This window comes from Meleagris gallopavo, chromosome 12 (genome assembly GCF_905368555.1).
Source record: "Meleagris gallopavo chromosome 12, MGAL_WU_HG_1.1, whole genome shotgun sequence".
Classification (NCBI taxonomy): Eukaryota; Metazoa; Chordata; class Aves; order Galliformes; family Phasianidae; genus Meleagris; species Meleagris gallopavo.
This window is the reverse complement of record NC_139415.1, coordinates 4,429,165-4,438,784: the sequence shown is the minus strand read 5'-3', so window position 1 is coordinate 4,438,784 and position 9,620 is coordinate 4,429,165.

Genomic DNA, 9,620 nt, shown 5'->3' with positions numbered 1-9,620 from the left:
AAAGCAGGGAAGCACCAGAGACTGAACACGGGCTATGGGACAAAGAAACCAGTAACCACTGGGATGGAGCGAGAACAGAGACTCAGAAGGGAAGAGGCGTTAGTTACACTGGGCTCGCACCAACCGGTCATTGCAGAATATGAAAATCATGGTAACAGCTCTCCTGAGTAAAAGAAAGTAAGACACAGGGGACAGCCGTCAGAAAAGGCTTGTTGTGGCACAGCATTTTGGCGGAGAACATCATGGCAAGCACTGCTCTCACTCTGCCCGTGAGGTTTTATTTTTGGTGAGGCCAGGAACCAGCTTTAAAAATCAATTTCTGGGCACCCCAGTTCCACCAGTCTGTCACCAGTAGTTAAACACACAATTTCCCCTCCTCTTGGGTTTCTAAGGAGACTTGGAAAGGTGATTCACAGATGAAAGATACAGTCCTAGAAGTAACAGCCACTCTGTGCTGCAATATTCACTAGGGGCTTTAAATAGGGATGAGCAGCTGAGCAGATGCCAGACAGCCATGTGCTTACTAATGGCTGCACAGTCCCTCGGGGATAGTCTGGGTGGTGGGACAATTTCTCGTCAAACATTCTCAGAGCAAAGCAGCAGAAAAACATAATCAAAACACCCTCAGCTGGAAAAAAAAAAATTCACATAACAAACATAATGCCAGCATGCAGCATACGTTGCATTCTTGTATAAAATCTCCCAAGCCACATATTAACAAATCCATCCAATCTCAAAGAGCACATTCACACTCTTAACAGAAGGTCCATTTACCTTTCTGTCCTCTACTGCAGCCTCTCCTAATGACATTACTACTCCCACTTCCTTAGAAAATTGTTCTATTTTTAATAACTCAATACTTCCAGAAATAAGTTGTACAGCTCACATGGTACCATTAATTCTAGTTAACCAGATCTTCACATGAACAGGTTGAAGAAGCTCTGATAGCAGGTGAGCATTTATTGGTCTAGTTACATTAAGTACAGCACAAAAAGATTTTCCCTCAATTTCAACAGCTTCTGAAAGATCACAGACACATTGGTTCTAATATCCAGCTAAATATCAGTTATTCAATCTTGGAATCATAGACTCACCTCAGCTTAAAACAGTCTCTCACATTCAGCAGCCCGTCTGAACTTCCACAAGCTTCAGTGATTAAAAAAACAAAACAACAATAAGGAAAAAGAGTAACTGCATTTACAGTCATGAATATACGAACATTATATTAATATCATAATAGATTACCTAAATTGGTCTCTGTTTATGTAGGTCAACCGACATCAGAGGCACTTGTACCAGCTGGGGAATCAAAGCAGTATGAATTGCAGAAAAGACATCAGTGTTTCTGGCAGACAACCAACCATCTCCTAACAGTAAAGGCTGGTGATCCTGCCCATGGAAATACTACACATTCCTCTCTTCTTTGTGAAAAACACTCTGCAAAACCAGTTAGCTGAAAAGAAGGCAGCGGTCAAACTGCACAAATAGGAAAGACCTGTTATCTGCCAAACAGGGAGTGGAAATTAATTCAATGGGAGAACAGCAGCCAAGTGCCTGAATCACTTTTTAAAATGAGGTATTAGCTTGTAAGTCACACGGGTTATTTCTGAAGATTTACCTCAAAGCTTGGAAGGTAAATCACAACGGGTTCTGATCCACAGCCACTGCTCCATAGCAATACATTAGTGGAACTACAATTAGCATTAGACTAGACGGAGGGCTGGGATAAGGACTGCACTTATCACAAGCCCAGATATTTAATTTGAAGAAACAAGCTGCAACCAGCCTGTAAATAGGCAGTGCCAGGAAAGGTTTTTACTTGTTTTTACATTGCTTCGTCCCTACAACCCCTTAAAACGTTTGCACAGAAAGTAATTTTTTAACTTGCATCTACTTCAGCTCCAATTACCTTTTTGTGATCTCTGGCTTCCTGCATGCCAACCACAGAAGAGAGAGTACTTTTGTTAACTGCAGCTCCCCAGAGACCTGAAAATGGAAAAACAAATGTGATTGTGCTAATTCTTATTCTTCCATTCCGACAGCTGATTGCGACTGTTCACCCTATGGACACGTCCATTTAGTCCATCCTTTTAGTCTCAAGTGACATTTACACTGCTAACTTTCCAATTATTTTGTTACTACTAAATATTGTTTGACAACTATTTTCTCTCTACTTTCAATTATTCTCTTCCATTCCAGTAACAACTTTGATCTTTCTTGTCATTACCTTACGTAATACTACTGGAAAATCGATGTGTCTAACTTCAATATTAAGCTCCCCTCTGATCCAAGATTTATTTTTGCAACAGCATGAATGCAAACGGGGTCAATAGCTCTGAAAAGATTTTTCTCTCTCTCAGGTCTGCCCATGCAATGCTTACACAGATCTTGCTCACTCTCAGAATTCTTTCTACCAAAAAAAAAAAAAAAAAAAAAAGATGCATTAACTCTATAGTTATGAAGAATGCAATTCTGTCAACATTTGCTGCCTACTTAAACATTTTTCTTGCATACCAAAACCTTGGGAATGGGACACAAAGACTTTCTAGTTTAGGCGTGGCTGAACCTCTACATCCAGTATTGCTTCACTGAATGCAGTGTGTTGCAAGAGGGTAATATAAATTCCATCCTGTGTGATCAGGCAGACCTCTGGGTATTATTTTTGTATCTTGGTTATTTGGTCTATCTTCGGAACTGCTCTGACACAAATACATGTAGATTTGTTGAGAGTGATCACAGGTTACAAAGATAGTAAAGTACAACCTCAATGTCATGCAAGTTGGACTCCCAGGATACTACCTTGGCAAGTTATTCAAGGTACAGCTATGGCAGACTCCTAAAGGCACACCTGAGCTAAATAAGGAAAATTCTTAACACTGGAAGTTCTGAAGTTCTTATTTTTTTTCTGTGAAATGCAAAATTTTTCATTTGTGACTTACTCTAAATCTTACAGAACTGTAATAGTGCTGTATGCTTTTGAGAAGTGTATTGAATACCAATTTCATCACTTACCTAATACAATACCAGAGAAATAGATATAGTTCTAGATATATGTTCCTCTTAGTACCTAACCTTTGGGATCAGTTCTGTTCTGTGCAATCTAATCCCTGCACACACAGGCATATCCCTGTACAAACATGACTTTCTGCTCAGAACTGTACTTATTGAAAGAGTTCTTAAAGAACTGGCTTTCATTCTGGAGTGATCTTTTGTGTTGGACAGCTCTCACCTATTTTGTTACATGTGCACTTCACAAAGCGCTCTACTAGGCAGGCAGCATGTTTATGAGCACACCATCCAAGTCAGAAACAGGAACCCTGGACTGTATGCCTTGTAGAGCTGTGGTATGGTGTGCAACCAGTCAGATCACTGCCTTACTGATCAGGTCCTGCCTTTTACTCTCCAAATTACTTCAACAAGAAGAAATACAGTACATTCGGTAAATTGTATTCAGTTTATCTCCATCTGTGTAGTATGAAATCTACACTAAACAAGGTTACATCAATTGTCTTGTGAAGTATGTATTTTAGAAATATTTTTAACTGAAGAAGTGCCAGTTATATTCTACAGTTACTACTGAACTCTAAGTGTTTTAGCCATTGCACTAGAACCTGACAGCAACTACCTTCCATGGCTCATAAATCGCTGACTCTCTCCCCAGTTTCTTAGTTTAAAAAAGTCTCCATCTCCTGATACTCTGTTATCACTGCACTTGTCTTCAGCTACTTCTCTACTTCTTATACATGCAACTTCACTTTAATCTGCTCATAGATTGAACTCTAATCTCTTTTCAGAGATTTTCTTCATCACCAGTGGAAATACCACCAACATCCTCATTAATCTCACATCTCAGTGGATGCTTTTGCCCAGCCTTGGGCAGCAAGGAGTTTGCCTCCACAAGGAAATGATGCCTGGGTGATGTGGGATCTGCATTAAGACAAGGGAGAACCAAAGTAAAATATCAGCTAGGACTACAACCACAGGACTTGGTCAGAAAAAAGCTCCTTTAACTACACCCAGAAGTTAATAATAAAGCTGTCTCATAAGGCATATGTACAGGCTAATGAAAGTCTCTATCAAAAACAAAACCAAAAACAAAGTTTTAACACTATAGTGAAATCTCATTGCATAGCTGTCCACTGCTAACAGAAAACAAAATGGAATCACGCATGCTCCAATCAGAATGCTCAGAAGAAAGCAAAATCCTTCATTACTTTCATCTAGCTGACATAGAAAACAGTAAAATAAAAGGCACAGCAGGCTTGTTTGCCCCTTGCCTCAAAGATCAGGCTATCACATATTCCTTCCTTCTGTTCATCATGCTCACTGGAGTCAAGTCCAGTAAAGGTAACACAGACATTCAGTGAGGAATATACATCAGGAACAAATGATAACACCTTAGATAACCTGCTCTTTAGGACACACGTAACTTCTCCAGCATACATTCTTCACAAGCACATAAGATATCTAGACTTCATTTTGATTTCCAAACTGAAATGCTAATCCCTAGCATTCTAGTGTTTAAGAGTGCCTCACAGAAGCAACCATCGAGTGCCTGAGTAGGAGGCATTGCCTAGACAAATACACAAACAGAAACGAAACACACTTGCCAAATTCCTTGTGCTGGTGGTATTGGCAGCATGAATAAACTCAGCATCTTTACTGTGAATGAAACAGTCATAGTGTACAAACAAACAGTCACTGTGTGTGTAACCATGGTTCAGTGAATTTTTCAAATCCCACGGGGATTTCCTGACTTCCTGCTTCACAGCCAACTACCTTTGCTAGGATAAAAATCATACAATCCATGCTTTACAAAGGCTGTTGAACATAGGTCAGACGTGAAGGAAGGTTACATTATTTTCTCTTCTCAGATTATCACAAATACTGGCAAGCACAGTTTAATTTCCTTGGTAGTGGAGAGTTGCAATTCTACCTAAATTGAGATATCGAGCTGTTTTTGGTCCTATAAACATTAATGAGTTAAAAACAGCTATGAAAGGTTCAGCTTTTCCACCAATATCAGCATAATGCTGCTAGCACAAACAGACTACTAGTACACTGCAGCAGCATTAGGACAGGAGAGATTTTGAAGCCATTCAGATGACACAGTGCATAAAATGATCACAGCTGCCAGCTCTACAGTAACACTCCCCAGACTGCCAACATACTGGAAAACACTGTAGGAAATATTACTGGTGCACATAGAGCCCCTGACTTCATCTAGAACAGACCAGCAAGAATAATCACTCCAGACTTTGGTTTCTCTTGCCAAAGGACAGAAACAATTATAAAAGATTTTACAGCATGGGGCTTTTTCCTAGGGATAGTGACAAAAGATTCACGTACAATCAAGTCTATTCTGTTTTTTTTTCATTCTAGTGACTCAGAACACAAACAGTTCCATGGTTTGGATAGTCTCCTGATCTCTGCTGAAGTACTGGGAAGGCTCACACCTCACCCATGTTCCTGAGGCTCATAGGCATAATTCTGGAAGTCTCAGGAATCTGATTTAGCAAAAGCTAAGCTTACTCTAAATGACAGATTCCTGAGTCAAATTAGCAGGCTACTAACTGCAAACCAAAAAAAAAATAGCTCCTTTTTGTTTAGTATCATGCAACCTCTAAAAATGAACAGAAAAAAAGTCACTTGCAGATTAAAGATCATGTACTGAAATTGACACGCTGTTACGACAGCAATAAGGAGCACGTTGATGATTTTGTGAAATAGCACTTTTTTTTTTTTTTAAGCCTATGAGCCCTGTTTTAGTACAAAGTAACAAAAAAGTCATTACATGATCTGAACTTTATTACTTAATAAGGCTCAACTGAAGTTGTACTGGTTGGGAAACAAAGGATGCCTTGCAACACAAAACAATGTCACATTCAAAAAATTGCCTTCATTAAATATCACTGTCTTCACAGACATCCTTTTCTGTTCTTTCAAATGGCATACACCTTTAGGTCAAATTTAAGGCTACGACACTTGATTTCGTACAAAGATGATGAGGCAGTGGAAGGGAACAGCTGTTAAGAAATCTGTTTCTGCCAGGCAGGCTAAGACTCGCATTTCCAGTTCTGAATTCTAAAAACAGCATTCTCTCCTTTCAGTGAATCAGAAATTTATTTTTGAAGCCTTGTCATTTTAGCATGAAGGAATCACAAAACAGCTGTGTTATGTGTAAGGTTTGCTTTCATACAAGCCTTCAACAAACAGTTGAGATGGACAATTCTCACTGCTGTGCCCTGCTGTTCCACAGGGAACAGTTCTGTAACTCTAAGGAGGAGAAAAACAGCCGCAGAGACAGCACAACTACAGGTGATTTTCAAACAGGTCTTAAGCACTAAAGTTTACTTTCCTGAAATTGCCATCATCAAGGAAGTTGTTAACACAGTAACAAGCAATCATCACAGCCCATAAACAATAACTGAGTACAAAGCAGCCGAGAACAGGAGCACAAGACTAACTGACCCATTTGCAGGAATGGACACCGAGAGACATACAGTTGATATCTGTCCCCTGGAGTTGGAGGAGGTACCAAAGAAAGCCTTCAGCTCAGTTTTGCCAGTGTAATGGCTAGAACCCAAAGTTTAAGCCACAGTCCAACATGGGCGTAGACTCTTAAAACACACAGAGTAACATAAAGCCACAGACACTTGTCATTTGAAAGAAAAAGAAATATGCACTGTATTTCATCTCCTCAATCTATTTCCGCTGTAAGGAAATCTGAGCCAATCAAGGGGACAGATCCAGATGATGGCACTAGCTGGATGCGTTAACTATAAAATCCATCTCTTTCAGAAGCATGACAATAATAAAATCTAAAGATCTTTGCAGAAAAATACGATTTAAAAGCAACTAAAAAGCCCAAACTTACTGTCAGCAAGGAAAAATTTGGAAACCTATCAAGAAATGACAGTGCTTCTGGAAGGACTGTGCCCTTCCTTGTAAGAAAGGCTGTATTTTGTTTAAGAAAGAAGGAGCCTAGTTACGTAAGTTCTCAGAGGAGCACCTGAGACATTACATATCCAGTCAGACTCAGAGGAGAGGAGAGACTGAAAATGTTTTAATTCCCTCTACTGGTGGAAATAGAGCCAGCTTAAATGGAGGTCACCACTAAACATTCTAAAAGACTACCTCTAAACTGGCCTTTACTATCTTTTAGAAACAATCTCCTATCTAAAATACAGCATAATCAAGTAAGAAGCAGAAGTACCTGTACAAATGGTTCAGTATTTGGTACTGAACTTCATGGCACTGGGTTGATAATGACTTGGCAGTTCTCATTTGCCAGCACAGGAGTGGATGTCCTGTCCCACAGTCATGGCTCATACCTTCGGTTCCACCTGCTAGGCTACCCTACAAGACACTGAAGAAATACCATAAATGTTTTCCCAACTTTTTTTCAGTCACCCCGACATGGTGAAGAGGTCTCGCCAGCAATGTGTGGCAACGAAAGCAGTGCACTGATCCTTCAGTGGACAATGCAAATTAAGTTTGCAAGCTCTTACTATGGCAGGAAAAAAAAAAAAAGTTTCACAATCAATAGCCCATTGCAGCTATTCATGCTAATACGAAGAACTGCTAATGTTTCATACTTCCAGAGGTATAATCAATCAATAATCTCTAATGCCCGGTAAGAATTCCTCTTCTAGACCTTCAAAACTAAATACAGACTATCTACCAATTTAATCTAACAAAAGACACTGGCAAATTGAGAGAAACAGATTTAATATCAGCAATCTTTTGCAGCATGGAAAACTATGTTCTCAGAGGTTTCTTCCATTTTCACTGAGGTAACTGGTGGCTCAGAGCTATACTAGTAGATAGTCATGAATGGAGCTCCTGAGGGGTCAACACTAGGTCTAGTACTTCCCAGTTTTCTTATAAATCATCTGGGTAGCACAAATGAATCAAAATTCAGCAAGTCTGCAGATGACACCGAATGGAGAGGAGAGTTACAGTGGACAGAAGAGCCACTATTCAGAGAGACTTAGGCGGCACAACAAGGTCAGTAAGGACTGCATGCGGTTTAACTCCAGCACCCATGACAAAATAATCACAAGCAGCAGCACTGGCTGCTCCATCAGTACTGGACTACAAGCATCTACACCAAGAAAGAGAGAACTAAACACAGAGTTTTGAAATCAGTCTAGTTCTCCAGCAGTTACAACTTCCAGTTCTGAGAGGCAGGACAGCACATACCCTTTATAACCAGGTAAACTGCAAAGACAAAAATCTAACAAGGAATAAATATATAAAATTGGAAGATTCTGATCCAGTAAGAAACATCTAATTTTGCACTTCAAATGCTTATCCAAAAGATATTCTCATAATACAGATGGAGAAAAGTAGTAATTACATTTAAAAACGAACCACAAACTGCAATACAAATATATGTAATTCATTCCAAATGCAAAGCTGAAGACTGAAACTACAAGACATGATGGTGGTATCTGAAAATTTGCTCCTAAACTCAGCTGACTGAGGCCATGTAAAATATCAGCTGCAGAAGCAGAGATATCTGCAGAATAAAATCCAGGCCTGCACACTTTCCTTCAGTTGTAGTTTCCACAACTTTATAGTCTGTGTTAGATTTAGGAATTCATACTCTGGTGGTACCATAACAGTCAGGCTCCCCTGTGTTCTTTCTTACCCGTGTTCCTTCTCTCCAAAGATGCCGTTCCTTTGGGATCAGCCTGTACAGAATCAGAGATTCATCAACTGATACACAGCACGTTCTCAGACTTGATTTTTTTTTTTTTAACCTAACTAAATTATTTTGTTTTGTTTTTCCTTTGTTTCAAAGTTCAGATGTTGGTGCTCAAATAAACATGCTACCCCTTCCTCTTTCTCCTTTCATCAAACTCCTTTACATGGAACTTTGTTTAACGCAAACTGAAGTATATCTTTGTACATTTGCCTCAAATTAAAGAGTATTTAATAACATGTTTTGCTACTAGACCCATTTCACTAAGTGGAATTCTGCTGAACTGTTACTGGAGAAAATAAGAATGTAATTTGACTTTAAATACAGAGATCGTGTTGGAGTACAAAGCTGCAATTTAGGCAAAGTAACAAACTCACATTAGATTTAGTCCATGATGTTGCATAATCCTACATTTTTATTTCACCAATCACGAGCTGTTGAAAAGAAGGCAATCCTCTGGGAAACAGAAATACCCAGCAGCAAGATGATCAAAGGCATATTGGTTTTTTTGCTGTACCAGGCTCTCCTATCTCAAACTCAAGATTTGGTTTTCATATACTGTTAAAAGTAGCATTCTTCTTCCCATCAAACATCATCAGGATGTGGTAGGCAATAAAGGCAACTTATATTAAGAATTTCCCGCTGTTATTGCTCATGTTCAGACACAGGAAAAGGCTGTGATCTTGAGTTAGGAAGTAACAGCCATTAGCAGAAACAACCTATTCATTACTTTGCAAGTCCATGCAGATCTAGGGTGCATCTCCACACACACACGTCACAAAACAACTGTTCTATTGCACCCAAGAGCTATCCAAGTGACAGTACTTTGTGACAGTATTTCAAATCCCTCCTCATGAGGAATATCCCCAAGATTTCTTTCAGCTTCATGGAGAACAGCTTTTTAACAGCA